This window comes from Hippocampus zosterae, chromosome 6 (assembly GCF_025434085.1).
Source record: "Hippocampus zosterae strain Florida chromosome 6, ASM2543408v3, whole genome shotgun sequence".
Classification (NCBI taxonomy): domain Eukaryota; kingdom Metazoa; phylum Chordata; class Actinopteri; order Syngnathiformes; family Syngnathidae; genus Hippocampus; species Hippocampus zosterae.
The window spans coordinates 5,060,995-5,075,761 of NC_067456.1; the positions used below are offsets into that span (position 1 = coordinate 5,060,995).

Here is a 14,767-nt window from a genome sequence, read left to right on the forward strand (position 1 = left end):
CGCGCAAACACTCCTCGAGTGTCGATGCGGAGTTTAAGTACGTACAGGACACCGCCGCCCTACTTACCAAGAGTAGTCCTCTCTCCTCTGGGATTCGCTTCAACCCTCAGCCCCCAGACGAGGAGCCGAAACCCAGTCCCAGAAAGGGTGTCTTTGCCGTGGCCACGGTCTTCCTGGCCGTCGACTCAGCGTCTGGAGGCGTCAGGTATGTTGTCATCCCGGACGAGCCCCCAAAAATGTCAGGTTGGTCCAAATTGACACTCAAGAATAACCAAAAGGAGGAGACAGGAGACTCGATTCTGGTACCAGGAGGGAACGAGGAGAAGCGTTCGGTTTCAGTTCTCCACACGGAACCCTAACGATCTCCCCCTTCACCTCCTCATTTATTGGGAAAAGCTACTACATAGGTGTGTCCAACCTAAAGGGTGGGGGCTGTTGAACACACACTGAACTTGTTTGACTATGTGTGTGTATGTGAGTGCAATTTACGTACATGTGTGAAAATAGACAAACATCCCGTTGCAGCTGGTGTTGATGTCTCCATTCACGGTTCAGCCTTGCTCGCTGTTTAGTCTTAACAGTTATCTCTTCCCAGCCACGTCCTCGGAAAGGTGGTTGCGACCCTAACTTCTCACACGGTACAGCAAGCAAAAGTGAGCACATAATGAAGAACATATAATGATTATAGATGTGAGTAAATAATAAAGGATAAATCTTTATTGAAAGCATAAGCGTTCTTCATTGCAGGCAAAGCCAACTAATGATTGCAAGCATAAGCGTTCTTCTTTGCAAGCAAAATCAAACTATACTGACAGGCAGAAGCATTCTTCATTGCGAGCATAAAATGACGACACGAGAATCAACCGAATAATACGTGAATGTATGATTACTAAACAATAATAAATCCAACATGGAGCAATTTAACATGCACAAAAAACAGTAAGACAAATCGGTAATAAAGGCGGTAGAAAGCACCAAACAGTAAAATCAAGAACAAATCAACAAGTCATGCTGCGTCGAATGCCAAAGAATACAAGTGAGTTTTGAGGAGGGCTTTTGACTCATGGACAGGTGCCAAAAAGCATCAGAGGCATCATAGGGATCAAATAACAACAACAACAAAAAAAATCCACCTATATTTTATAGCCAGTGAAATGCGTTGCTTGAGGCAAAAAAAAAAAATTAAGCCACCAAAATTCTTCATTCAATAGGGAATCACGTCAAAAACAAAGACACGCCCTAATTGTTTTTAAAGATTGAAAAAAAAATTATCCTCCGCACATATTGTAATTAGCGAGTACTGGAGCGTTCGTACGCTGGGGGGGGGGCGGGGTCGACTGTACAGAAAATTACTGAATGAGTGATTGCACAAATGAGCTCTAACATACTGAATGTCACAATTGAATGTGACTAAAACTAAAAGTGAATAAAACGGATCCCAGGCTTGAGAAGAACATTCACCACAAGACCGACCAGCAGCTTTATTGCGATACGAAAGTTGATTGTTGCATTCAACAACATTGAAAACCGGTGAACTATTTCTATATTTGTTGAGTCATGCGCCAATTGTGGGAGGCTCACGCGCTTGGAAATACCATACTGCTAAATGACAGTTCGGAGCCATTGTACAGGATGTTTCTGTTCTGGGCAGAATATGTTACACAAAGACATACTTTGGACTAGCGGAGACAAATTTATGAAAAACAGAGCTGAAACGACCCTGAAATGAGGCATTATAGGTTTCAAAAACAAAACAAAACAAAAAAAACAACTACTGGGTCAAATAGGGGTAATCAAAACTTCACTTCCAATGCTGTGGTGTTCCAAGGATTTATTATTACTATTTTATTATCATATTTTTTTAAGAATCACATTTTTCCTAGAACAGCCTCATCATACTTGGACTTATCCCTGAAACAAATCAATTTCCTGAGTAGAGCTGTAGTAGCACGAGCATGTGATTCCTGCCACGGAGATGTGCGGCCTTGAAAGCACTCCACCGTGAAATGTCTTACAACTGGCCAAGATCTGGAGGGAGGCGGGGGGGGGGGGGGGGGGTCTGTGATCGGGGGCTTGCACATGTTTTTTTCGTAAACAGCAAACTGTAAGCATCATGACAATGTCATCAGCGCACTTCAATTGAAAGGAGGGCGAAATCAGTCATCTCAAGTGTGGTCAGTTTCACACCGGGCGGCTCCCGCAGACAGCTTGAAGTCTGTTTTTGATGAGGTCAGAGGTCACCAGTCATGACTGGGATGTCGGTCATAAGCGCCGTGCGCCATTTGCCACATCAGCAGGAGCCGGGTAATTCTTTTTCCGGGTTGCCGTCCCCCATTTTGTCATTTTAGTGCGCGAATCGCTAATATTATCCGAGCGGCTTCTGTACCGGTGGTGCTGTTGAGACGGTTATTGGAACGCGGGCTGTATATCTTGATTTCAAATAGCGCATGCAATTTGACATACTGTGAAGCTTCAAAGTTAAAACATGATATTTTTTCCAGCTTGACTACTGGATGGCTGCCTTCGCTGAATCTGGTTCTGTTCAAGGTTTTTTTTTTTTCCTTTTTTTTTTCTTGTTAGAAGAGAGTATGTCCTCGCCGCTGTGGCTTGGTGATTGCCCACAGGGCGAAATCGTCAGGCTTTTGTCGAGAACGCAGTTAGCTCCACACAATAAGCACCCATAGAAGACTTCATTACGTTTTGGCATTGTTGGAAACGGAGAATTGATTTTAATACGACTCATCGATTCTTTGGGGCCGTCGCAAGACAAAGTTCTGCGCGTTGGGCAAAGCTGAAAGGAAGGTGGAGATTCGAGGCCAGAGTGTAATCTCACACGCAAAGCGTGACAAGAGGACGCATTCCCATCTGCAGAACCCGCACGTCTCCCAGGAGGTCTCGGTTTGGGCTGGAGAATGGCGCTCATGACAACTTGGGACAAAGTTGGGTTATCGCTTCCAGATTTTTGGACCGACGTCGACAGACTATTTTTTTTTTCTCTTTTCCTGAAGAGACAAAGACATACAGAAAGCAGAAAAGGAGTAAATCAATGTGACAGCAGACTTCATAGCGCGACGCCGCTTGGTTGGGTTTGCTGGATTTAGATGAAAACAGTCACATGCTGTACGAGTGAACATTCAAACATTCTCTGCGGGATATCTTGACGACGACACTGAAAATAATCTTGATCTGAAAGACCAACTGTGGCCAGCTTTCGACTATTCTGTCTTCTCCTGTTACTGTTAGTTGATTTTATGTCCTCGAAAATCGTTAGCGGCACAGTTGAAGTCATACCTCAAGCCTGCCAAATAGTTCATAGCGTGCCGTTTATTTAATCCTATCCAAGTGATTGAATACCACCTCTAGGTGTACACAATCCCTTTGAAACACACCAAAGGGGAAGGGGCGATTCCCCTTTTGCTCAAGTGTCACAATTTGTGTGTGTGTGTGTAAGGTGGGGGGGGGGGGGGGTTGTATTGTTCAGGAATCGAAATAACTACATATATGAATGCATGGGCATTCACATCGACATAATGCATATGCAATGCATGACATGATTTACTGTACATATCCGAAAGTGCAAAGTTGACGATATATCGCTGATTAAGTTGCCTTAATTAGCGCACATTAAAACTGTAATCGGTCTTGTTCTTGAGCTTAATCTCAAACCGTCTCTGTACATCGCTATCGGCTTTGCGAGTGACTGACTCATGAGCTCTCAAAGAGAACATATGCACGATGTCTACGCAACACGGATGCATTGGCAGCAATACCATAGCAACTCAATCGTTTTTTTTTCTTCTGAAGAATCCAAGTGTTTGCCTGGCGTCCATCGGCTTGGAAAAAGTTCATGCCACGGCGTCGCAATAAATGACCCCATTTAGAAATCTTGATCCCAATTAGAGGGCTTTGGGCGTAAATAATTAAAGGGCTGCTTCTAGAACACACCAATAATTTTACCATCCTGCATACGTATGTATTTGCATATTTGTGCACATGCACCGCCACAAATCTCAATCGCTAACTCTGCACGTTCACGCACAAGCGCAAGATGCACTGGAAACAGACTTCTTAATGAAGCCTCCGACGAGTGAAAGTAGAACAGAAATACATACTGGCCCATTTCCGCCTTTGGTTCGCCCTCCCCTGCACTCATCTCCCTTTCGCTTGTTCTTCTTCACCCTCTCCAAATCATTTGTTTGATTAATATTTCGTTGTCTTTGTCTTTTGTCTCAATGAGTTAAATCACAACCTCTCATTTACAGCTCCGGGCGAATACACTTGCGCAGACAAGCTTGCTGATGAAGAGGGATGACTGAAAACATACGCGCAGAGCCCGCGCTGTGGAAATTTTGAAATGTCTGTCGAGTGTCCTTTTTATGCGTGGTTATTTACATAAGAAAATGACAACGCGTGCATAAGAATGGCTGTGAAGCCAAATGAGGGGGGGGAAGATGCGCACCGGAGCAGAGGCGAAACGAGACAGAGGGAGACGGGCGGAGAGAGTAAATCCAGTGACACTGAAGTGGGGAGCACTCAGGTGTGGTGAGAGGATTATACAAAACCCTGAGTATAAATGACAGTAAACACCTGAATGACAGAGAGACGAGGGGGTGCGGGAGCCTGGGTGAGCGCCGCAGTTTAGAGGTCCTTGAAGAGAACATCATCAACACTTTGATGCTTTAAAAGGTGATACTTTCGTGTCGGAAAAGTTCCAGGACTCGCGTTACAAAAGATATCTTTTAAATCGGAACGGCAAAGTTTTGAAGTAAGCCCACAAGGACAACACATACGCTTTGTCGATCCAAAGGATTCTCTTGATGGACCCGTTGCACTTGGCGGCCATGAGGGGAGTTGGTTCTTTCTGGCCAAGAACTGTCAGATGCTCAGTGCATTGTGAAGAAGCACGTTGTCGCGGTGAAGCAGATGTGAGTTGCCCTGCCACAACTATCGCCTCTTCTCATGCTCTGAACAAAGAAACGCCGCAGATGTCTTTGTCGATGCGCTGCTTGATCAGGCCTGGATGGATTTAAAGGGGACGATTTCTAGTTTGGGTTTGGCATTTGTGTCTTTTGTGGCAGCAAAACTCAGGCACAAAAACAGACAAATGAAGTGCAGAAAACAAAGTACCTGAATATCTTAACTCATTCACTCCCAAAGACGTTTTTAGACGTCTTTTCAGACTTGGTCTAAAATTGCCTGGTATTGAATGAGTTAAATGGGATTTTCTGTGTGAATTTGAAATGACTCCAAATGACAATTTCTGGTTAGTGGCTCATCACACACACATGGAAAATTTTGTTCAAATCAAAGGAACGTTGAAAAGTTTTTTAACCCCGGAGAACCCAAATTTGGCCCCTATAAATTCTGCTACTCAAATGCCACCCTTAAATCCCAAAGGGTCATATTTGGCGTTAATCCTAAATTAGGATGAAAGCATTGAATTTTTGGAAAAACATATCTTTTGGTGTTCAGTGAACATATAGCAGTCATTTAATATATAATTCATAATTTTTCCAAAAAAGAAAAGGGTTCTTGGGTTCTCCAGGGTTAAATATTTGATGTCATGTGTGACTTGTCGCTCATAATCAAAGGTATTTTCATCGGATGGTACAAACCCGTCATAAACTAAAAAAGTAAGACCTACTTCAAACAACACAAACACGAAAAAAAAAAAACAACAGAAAAAACAAAGCAACTTCGATGGGCAAGGACAACAAATGGAGCGCTGGGGAGTCGGTCGGGGATTTCCAGAACAACTTTACTCTATCAAGTCCAAGGAGCGTGAATACGGAATATGGCGCAAGATAAGGTAGGTGTGTTTTATCTTACCTCGGCTGCTGCTTCATCTTTCTCTGGCAACGGGGAATTGCTGACGCGGTCTCCAAAATCGGTGTCACTTTCTGCATCAACGCAATCTCCGTCGTTCACGCTGCTGCCTGAAACACAAACGCACCGAGTCAGTTTCAACGATCTTTTACTATATACTATAGTATATCTATACTATTTACTATAGATGCGAACTATAGATGCGAAGTGCTGCCGTATGTTGTGGTGGCTAACGGAAGATATGTGACGACGATCGCAATTTATACGAAGAAGAATCAGGGGACGTTTGTTGTTTTGGTGTCTTTTAAAGATTCACAATGGATCTGCTGTACCAGAGAATCGGATTCCTTCGGAGCAAACCCTCTCCGTAACGTTTTGTAAAATTTGGCAAAGGAATTTTTAAAAAACGGTGCTAACACACTCAAATAAAGCAGAAAACACAGCCGGTTGAAGTTTTGAAATTGTCCCTTGGATTTGGTACCATTTGAAGCTTAATAATAAACGGTAAAGAACTTGATATCAGGAAATATTGTATCGTTGTTACAAGTAGGGATAAGATAGGGTTTAATTCCCGTTCCTCAAGGGGGATATTTTCACAAGCGTTAAAAAAGGGCAGTCATAATAGGGAAATGCTGTGAATCGAGCATTCAGAGACAGTCTCTAAGCAAACCTGAGGCATGGCAAACTGTATTTCATGCCGCATTGTCAACATGATCCAGCTATTTCTCGCATGGTATTTTTTTTTGTGCACCATTAGCAGTCGCGCCAACACATTTGCCTCCTCTGAAGGGATGCTCAAATGTGATTTTAACCCTTTGGCTCGGGGTTAAATTCCTAAAGAGAGCCGAGCGCCTTGCTTCCGAAATATGCTCTTAGTTTAATCCCTCACCTCTGGAGCCGTATCACTGTACATCGCTGACTCTACATGAAGCATGACCCTATTCCCCGCCATAACTCCCAGCCCCCCTCCCCAACCACGACCCCCCCCTTCCATCCGCCTTGCAGTCTTGGAAGATAGAGAAGCACAGGGGAAAGGCATGCCAAGGCAGAAGATACTTTTAAGCAAAGATTAAAGGTTTTCCTTTTTAATCAGTCATTTGGCAGCAATGTTAGCATTTCACCCCAGCGTGGCTCAGGATCAATTTTTAATGTTGCGGCGCAGCGAGCAGACAGGGTGATTGGCAGCGTGAGGAGCTATTTACAAAGGTTCTATTTACAAATTTTTCCATAGAAATACACTGAGGGCACAATTGACATCTCTCACAGAATATGAAATGAGCTCTTTCACTCGCACTCGGCGTCGTCACGAGGCATGACCTCAGACGTTCCCCCGATGATCACCGCTTCATATGCGTGCCTGTGTGTTTTTCTCGTACGTCCCAAATGGAGGAATGATAAAGGAGAGGCACCTCTCTTCAGTTGCATTGTGTTATACTGTTGGTGTGGCATTGTCAGGAGCCGGGTAGCTCGGTCAATCAAGTCTAGCGTAAACAAATGGGGAGAATATTCCCAATGGAATGCGCTCATGACAACAATAAAAAAATGATTTGATTGCATCGCTGCCTTACGGTTTCCCACGGCATGAAAGGTCAAGACTTCACGAGAGGGGAATCCAGATTTTTCAACTACAGTCATGTGTGAATTCCCGCAAGCATATATTGTGAAAGTGTAGGAAATCATAAGAGACGTCAATAAATCTTGTCAGACTTCAGCTAAATGATAAACACTGCATGCTTTTTGCGATGCCACCACAGACAGGTGAAGGCCGATGGCAAATATGAACCCAAGTTCAAGACCACAAGTTACGGTGAACTATGTTTGACTCAATTATGAAAGTAAATTAATTTGCGGAGATGATAAAGGAAATACTTTCATCCTAGATCGGATTGCTTCGATTTCCATGACTTACTACTGAGACGATTTCTTCGAGATCCCAACAATGCAGATTTCCACCGGCATCAAATCTTCTGAGAAGCAACAACTCTCACCATCTACATGTAGCGTAGCACAAATGGACGGATGCTATTCTCAGCATTTTTGGGAGGGCGTGTCGATGTACATTAAACAAAAATATCAATGCAACACTTGCATTTTCTTGAGCCGAACTCCAAGTGCAACAATCATGCTGTGTAGTCAGAATCTTGATATGCAAGACCTGCGAGGTGGACGCACTATCGCGGCAAAGGAGAAGTGCTCGGTAAAACAGATGTAGACAGACTAGTGAACAAAATTTGAGAGATTTAGGTCTACGGTGATATAGAAACAAAGGTTTAGATCTTTGAGTTCAGCCGGTGAAAAATTGGAAGAAAAACACGCACTGCATTTATATTTTTGTGCAGTGCACCGTCTATGACAGTGCTGCCCTCTGTTTAACACAAGCCGATTTAAACAGTATTCTGTGGTGAAAAGTGTGACCTTGAACCAACCTCGAACCACAAAATGTGCTCAACGATCAGTCCTGTTACTGTATTTTACAAAGAGACGGCTCAATAACACATAGATTTTCGAATACGGATTTTGTTCAGGGGAAAATGCCAAGCATCCATTTCAAGGGTATACAATTTTACACGAAAAAGGGCAGATAATCGAGACCTTCAGCCCCTCAGAAGTTCATGTTTCTATAGATCTGACACGGGTGTTCCTCTCGATCGGCTGGTCCACAAATCCAACCTTGGACTACTCAGACTCTCTGTCAGTCCATCCAGCCATTCATCAATCCATTCACTCACACAGTCAACGAGCCCTCGAGCTGACCGACACACACAACATTGATCCGGTGATTGACCCTGCACCGGCGGATCAATACTCTCTTAAATGGCATCATTGTAGGCGCTTAGGCACAATAGCCGGGCATTGTTTGTGCACTTCATTTCCGAGGGAATCAAGGCTGTTTAGGGCTCTCACCCGCATCGGTGCTCCATTTTACTCTACTTACCTGTACATGACTGCAGCGGTGAAAAAAAATGAGAGTGAGAGGTTGGGGGGGTGGGGGGGGGGGGGGGTATTTGAGCTCTTGGCGTTGCGCGCGGTGCTAGCAATCCATACAAGACGACCGTACATTTAATGACTCGGAAACACTCAATACCTGTACCAGGAATAATGCAGCACACATTTCAGAGAAACAGAATGTCTTGAATCATTTCAGCAAATGTATATTATTATAATCGAATTAACTCAAAGGAGTAGCACTCTCGCAGAGGCCGCGGAACCGATTGCGCCTTTGTGTGGCATATCGAAATCCTTTTGGGGAGGTGCCGGGGCCAACGTATTGGAATTAAATGACTGGAACTCTGACAAGCCTCGGAGCTCTGTCACCGCGGTTCACAGGTCTTGTTAGCCAAGGTGTCGGCATGGTGGAAATGATGGTGCGCGTGTGTGTTGGGCGGGGGGGCGGGGGGGGGGGGGTTTGGGGGGGTGACTTTAGACAGCAGTCCTACCTCCACCTACTCACCTGACACCTGTAATGAAACTAAACAGGGGCAAGGTGATATGCTGTCTGTGTGTGTGTGTGTGTGTGTGTACCCCCCCCCCCCAAAAAAAAAGGAGCACAGGTGCTCCATGCTTGTTGGCGCCATCACCAATTTGTCGGAGCCTCCAGACAGAAGTAGGAGTAAGGTGATGGAGCTCCAGCTTGATAAACACAGAAGCCCGGCTTCGATTTCCCATCCAGTCCACTTTGAAAATACATGGCTCTTTCCTGGACACTCTTGGCCAGATGAAAAAGGAGGAGGCGGTGGATATAAGGGGGGGCAGAAGTAAAGAAGGGAGCGCCACAACAGAGAATTATGGTGTGATGGCCTTGCAGTGAGATGAATAAAATAATAGTCGTGAGGGGGGAAGGTAAAGAGACAACGTGATGAGTGGAGCACACGGTGGAGAATTTGGAGAAGAGATGAGCACTCCGGTGGTTCGGTTTTGTGTGCTGAGTGTAAAGCGAGATCGACAGGAGGTTGAAATATAGATGCCTCAATGGAGGTGATGAGGATGGCGATAGGGCAGGGGTGTGTGTGTGTGTGAGCAGATTGGGAGTTCTAACTACATTAGATGGGTAGACAGACAATAGATAGGACAAATTGCAAAAAAAAAAAAAAAATGATGAATTGGTGATAGCTGGAATTTTGGTTGGATGGATGGTCGGTCGGTGAGTAGGTACAGAAAGGTTAGAAGGATGAGCAGGCGGGTGGGTTGGTGCTATACAACAGATGGGCTGAACTTTTTAAAATAAAAAAGTAAATAAATAAATAAATCAAAAAATTTGTTTTAAAAAATCTAATGACCCCTCCCCTATTTTTAATAAACACAAACAACTAATTCATCTATTTTACAATAAGCAATATCAGATTCATTATTCATAAAGGTGTTGGTGTTATGGATTAGGTTTACGCTAAAATAAAAGCAACTGAACCGTGAATTAGTATAAAATAAAGTTTATCGACTTCAATCGGGGTTGTTGACTTATTAAAACACTTGGACGTGCGGTCTTTTAAGCGCTCACCAAGACAACCGGCAAACAAGTGTGACGAAAAACATGAGCCAGTAAGTCATGAATCAGATTACAACAGTAATGAACCATATTTTAAATCTTTCTATCTTTCTCTCTCTTTGTGTGCGTGTATCTATCTATCTATCCATCCGTCCGTCCGTCCGTCCGTCCGCCCACCCACCCACCCACCCACCCACCCACCCATCCATCCATCCATCCATCCATCCATCCATCCATCCATCTATCTATCTATCTATCTATCTATCTATCTATCTATCTATCTATCTATCTATCTATGTGTGTATATATATACATGTATATGTACATACAGTATATGTATCGATATATGTGTATGGATGAAGGCATTTGCATGGGTGGATGAAAGGCAGCCATATTTTTCTCCTTGCCACAATATTGCCTTCCCTCCATTTATCCCATTCCTTGGAAACAACTTGCAGTGTTACGCCTTTCAGCTAATATCAAAAGTTTAAAGCCCCGCTCCGGTTGGGTGTCAGCGAAGGAGGTGGGGCACCGAACTACCCTCTGCCCCCCTGGAGAGTTAAGGAGATCACATTTGAACCCCCACCTCCCCGCCATCCTTAGCTCAACCCCACCCTACCGTTCCCCTCCCTCCTGCCTTAACACCAACATAAGAGGACAAGTGTGGGCTCTAAGCACCAGTGATCAAACACGAGCGGCTGCTGGGTGCGTTCGGCTCAGGACGGTTGGCCTAATAGGATTGGAAGCCCCCAGGTGAGCCAAAGGACACCTCCAATCAGCCCGATTAGCCAAAGGCAGAGCGGTGTTTTTCCGCGCTGATGTAGTAAGCGAGTGACGCGCACTCCTAAAAGGATCACGGGGGTTGTGGAGAATATCAGAAAAGTTGCGAAGACGCGGATGGCAGCTCGTGTCAAGTTTGGTGCAAGACTGTTGGTATTAACAAATGATTTCAAATGACTAGCTTGAGCTTTGCACGCTGAACTATTGGCATAGCTATGATGGTGTATATACTACCTTTGGCACAACAGCGGTCTAATTTCTAATGAAATATCAGTTATTCATTCATTCATTCATCTTCCGAGCCGCTTGGTCCTCACTAGGGTCGCGGGGGGTGCTGGAGCCTATCCCAGCTGTCTTCGGGCAGTAGGCGGGGGACACCCTGAATCGGTTGCCAGCCAATCACAGGGCACACAGAAACGAACAACCATTCGCACTCACACTCACAACTAGGGACAATTTAGAGTGTTCAATCAGGCTGCCACGCATGTTTTTGGAATGTGGGAGGAAACCGGAGCACCCGGAGAAAACCCACGCAAGCCCGGGAAGAACATGCAAACTCCACACAGGGAGGCCGGAGCTGGAATCGAACCCGGTACCTCTGCACTGTGAAGCCGACGTGCTAACCACTGGACTACCGGGCCGAAATATCAGTTATTTTGATGGCTATTTTTAAAGTCTGGCACACTGGTACGCTAGCTCTCCAAATGTGGCCGCCGTGCCGCTTTCACGGCATTGCCCTAAAGCTAAGCGCACCACTCACGAAAAGAGACCCAGAGACCCCTGTGAGGATAAAGCGGTTCAGAAAATGGATGGATGGATGAATGGATGAATTTGCTCAATTTTATTTCAAGAGGCTGCATGGAATAAAATCCTCTGGATCCAGATCCATATTTTTTACGGATGTGCAGCCTATTTAAAAAATGCACCTCATGAGAAACAAAAACAATTACCGTACGAGAGACTGGGCACGTGTCTGGCAAAGTAAAATTTGTCCAGCGCATGTAAAATACACAATATAATTGACACACATCAAGCTGCTGGGTCCAACTGTGCAGTAATGACGCTTCCCTCTAAAATGAATTCTAATTTGATGAGTAGTGAAAGTGAATGAGGAGGGACTTCAGGGGAGCAGAAAGCATCACGTGAAGCTGTTTTCCGGATGAAGAGTGGCGGAGCATAATACATTAACCTTGATTTTTCATGTTTTTACTGAAGTGCAACACGTTTCACTTTAATCAACAAGACACAAACACAGATAAGAGTACCGACCTAAAGTGAGTGCAATCACGTGTCAGGTACCGCAGGCCACATCGGACACCTGCTAACAAAAAAAATCCAACGTGACCTTACGTGGATACTCATTCATGAATCCCGACAATCAAGAATCCTAGAGACCATCCACCAATTTTTGTCTGTATAGTGATGGCTGACTGTGAGGTATTAACTAGTCATACAATTTAATTATTTTCATCTGAGGTCAGCTGGGATAAGCTCCAGCAACCCCCCGCCGCCGCCCAGTTCAGGATAAGCAGAGTTGAAAATGGATGAATGGATGGTAAGACGGCTACGCTAGTATGCTAATAAGGGTAAAATAGCATGCATTCAGCGGCCGGGTAGTCCAGTGGTTAGCACGTCGGCTTCACAGTGCAGAGGTACTGGGCTCGATTCCAGCTCCGGCCTCCCTGTGTGGAGTTTGCATGTTCTCCCCGGGCTTGTGTGGGTTTTCTCTGGGTGCTCCGGTTTCCTCCCACATTCCAAAAACATGCATGGCAGGCTGATTGGATGCTCTAAATCAGGGGTCACCAAACTTTTTGAGAGTGAGAGCTACTTCATGTGTCCTGATTGTGTGAAGGGCTACCAAATTGATACGCGTCTGAAATAACATTTGTACAAATTAAATTTAATAATATTAGAACATTAGCTAGCTAGACGTATACTGTAGCTAGCTAGTTAGATAGCTAAATAGGTAGCTATAGAATCTATAATACTGCCCATGTTTGCATTTTTAAATCATAATTTCTACGAGCAAATCACAATCCTAGCACTGGCGGGCTACTGGTGTGGTCCTCACGGGCTACCTGGTGCTCGCGGGCACCACGTTGGAGACCCCTGCTCTAAATTGTCCCTAGGTGCGAGTGTGGGTGTGGATGGTTGTTCGTCTCTGTGTGCCCTGCGATTGGCTGGCAACTGATTCAGGGTGTCCCCCGCCAACTGCCCGAAGACGGCTGGGATAGGCTCCAGCACCCCCCCGCGACCCTAGTGAGGATCAAGCGGTTCGGAAAATGGATGGATGGATGGATAGCATGCATTCATTAATACGCTGTAAACTTCAGTCTGAGCTCTGAAACTCCCAAGCCTCCACATGAGTCCTTTTCAATGCTCCAGTTGCGTTCAACTGTTTTAGCAGAACTGGACATACTTTTATTCAAAGAAAAGCAAATCTTCTGCCTGTTCGTCAGGTGAACACAATGAAGTTTCCTCTTGGACTTTTTGGTCATGAATGCATCTTACACACCGTGGCACTCTGTGGGCTTTCCACCAACTTCTTCCCAACTTGACTCGAGAAGCAAATGCTTCCCACAGTGAGGACAAGGACTTTTTAAGCATTTCAACTCCAAGTGTTTTGTGTGTTGGCTACCTTGCGCCTTGAAAGCGGGACAAGCCATGGGATCCAAAATCCTTTTGTGTCCGGGATCACCCACCCCAGAGAAGAACCTCTCCACCTGCTGAGAACAAACATTCACACACACACACACACAGTGTCATCTCGCCACAGGGCGTTCGTGTCACGTTACCTCCCTCCCTCATCAGTGTGCCCCCACGTTGATTGCGGGTCTACTTATACAACCCACACAATTACTTGTACAGTAGAAATGGCACAGCTGAAGCCCTACAGGAATTCAGATGGCCGTCTACCTCAAATTAGCTCATTCCCGATGCTTATAACTTGCCGTTTCTTCCCGAACTGGAGTAGAAACACTGACCTTGAATCGCAGCAGCTAAATGGAACGGAGAATTACACCGTCAGCTCGGTTTGCTTTAAAAGAGGGAGTTAATGTACGGCTCTGTACTGAGATGGTAACTCTCCTCCCGTGAGAGAGAGAGAGAGAGACGCCCGCGTTCACGGTTAGTTGAGTGGGGGCAACATGCATGCACACACGCGCTATGTAATCTATGTTATCAACCAAAACCCGAGCATGCCACCATTCATCTCGCCGTGCCTATTTACGCCTTCCGCTAATACATTTTTTAGTACCTACACGGAGGACTTTTAAATGATGGCGTACGATAAAACCTGACACGTGCGGCTGGGCTCCCCGAGCCCTTTCAGCGAATGTTAATGCAATATCGTAAGCAATTTTCTAAAGTGGATTACAAATTTCACATTGAGGTTTTTTTATAGCATATTACAATAACTTCACCACATCAAAATGTTCCGCTGCTTAATATGCTATTTTTTCTCTTTCCTTTTAAAGACTCCTTCTTCGCGAAAACCCTGCCAAGCCAGGGAGCAGGCCGGTTTGTGTGGTGGACGAGTCAATAATCTTTATGCGGTGGGTTTTAATTACAAGGAGATAACAGAGTATCCTCCTCAAGGCGAGCCTCCATCAATCTCTATTCTGCATCGAGCGGTACGGAGCCACAGCGGGCACAAGCAAGCGCACCTTTTTTTTTTAT

At 45.0% G+C, this 14,767-nt stretch overlaps 1 long non-coding RNA gene across 3 annotated transcripts in view; it reads right to left on the reverse strand.

Annotated features, from left to right (window-relative positions):
* Positions 1-14,767, reverse strand: part of LOC127601833 (uncharacterized) — a 108,415-nt gene that overhangs the window by 13,518 nt on the left and 80,130 nt on the right. Inside the window, exons 2-5 of one of the 3 annotated variants that reach the window (XR_007962649.1) lie at positions 13,728-13,815; positions 12,359-12,407; positions 5,830-5,936; positions 917-4,964 (exon numbers count right to left, since the gene is read on the reverse strand). This is a non-coding gene — a long non-coding RNA (uncharacterized LOC127601833). Of the gene's footprint in view, positions 1-916; positions 4,965-5,829; positions 5,937-12,358; positions 12,408-13,727; positions 13,816-14,767 lie in introns of those variants that run through there. The other 2 variants (XR_007962650.1, XR_007962648.1) reach the window with 2 other exon arrangements.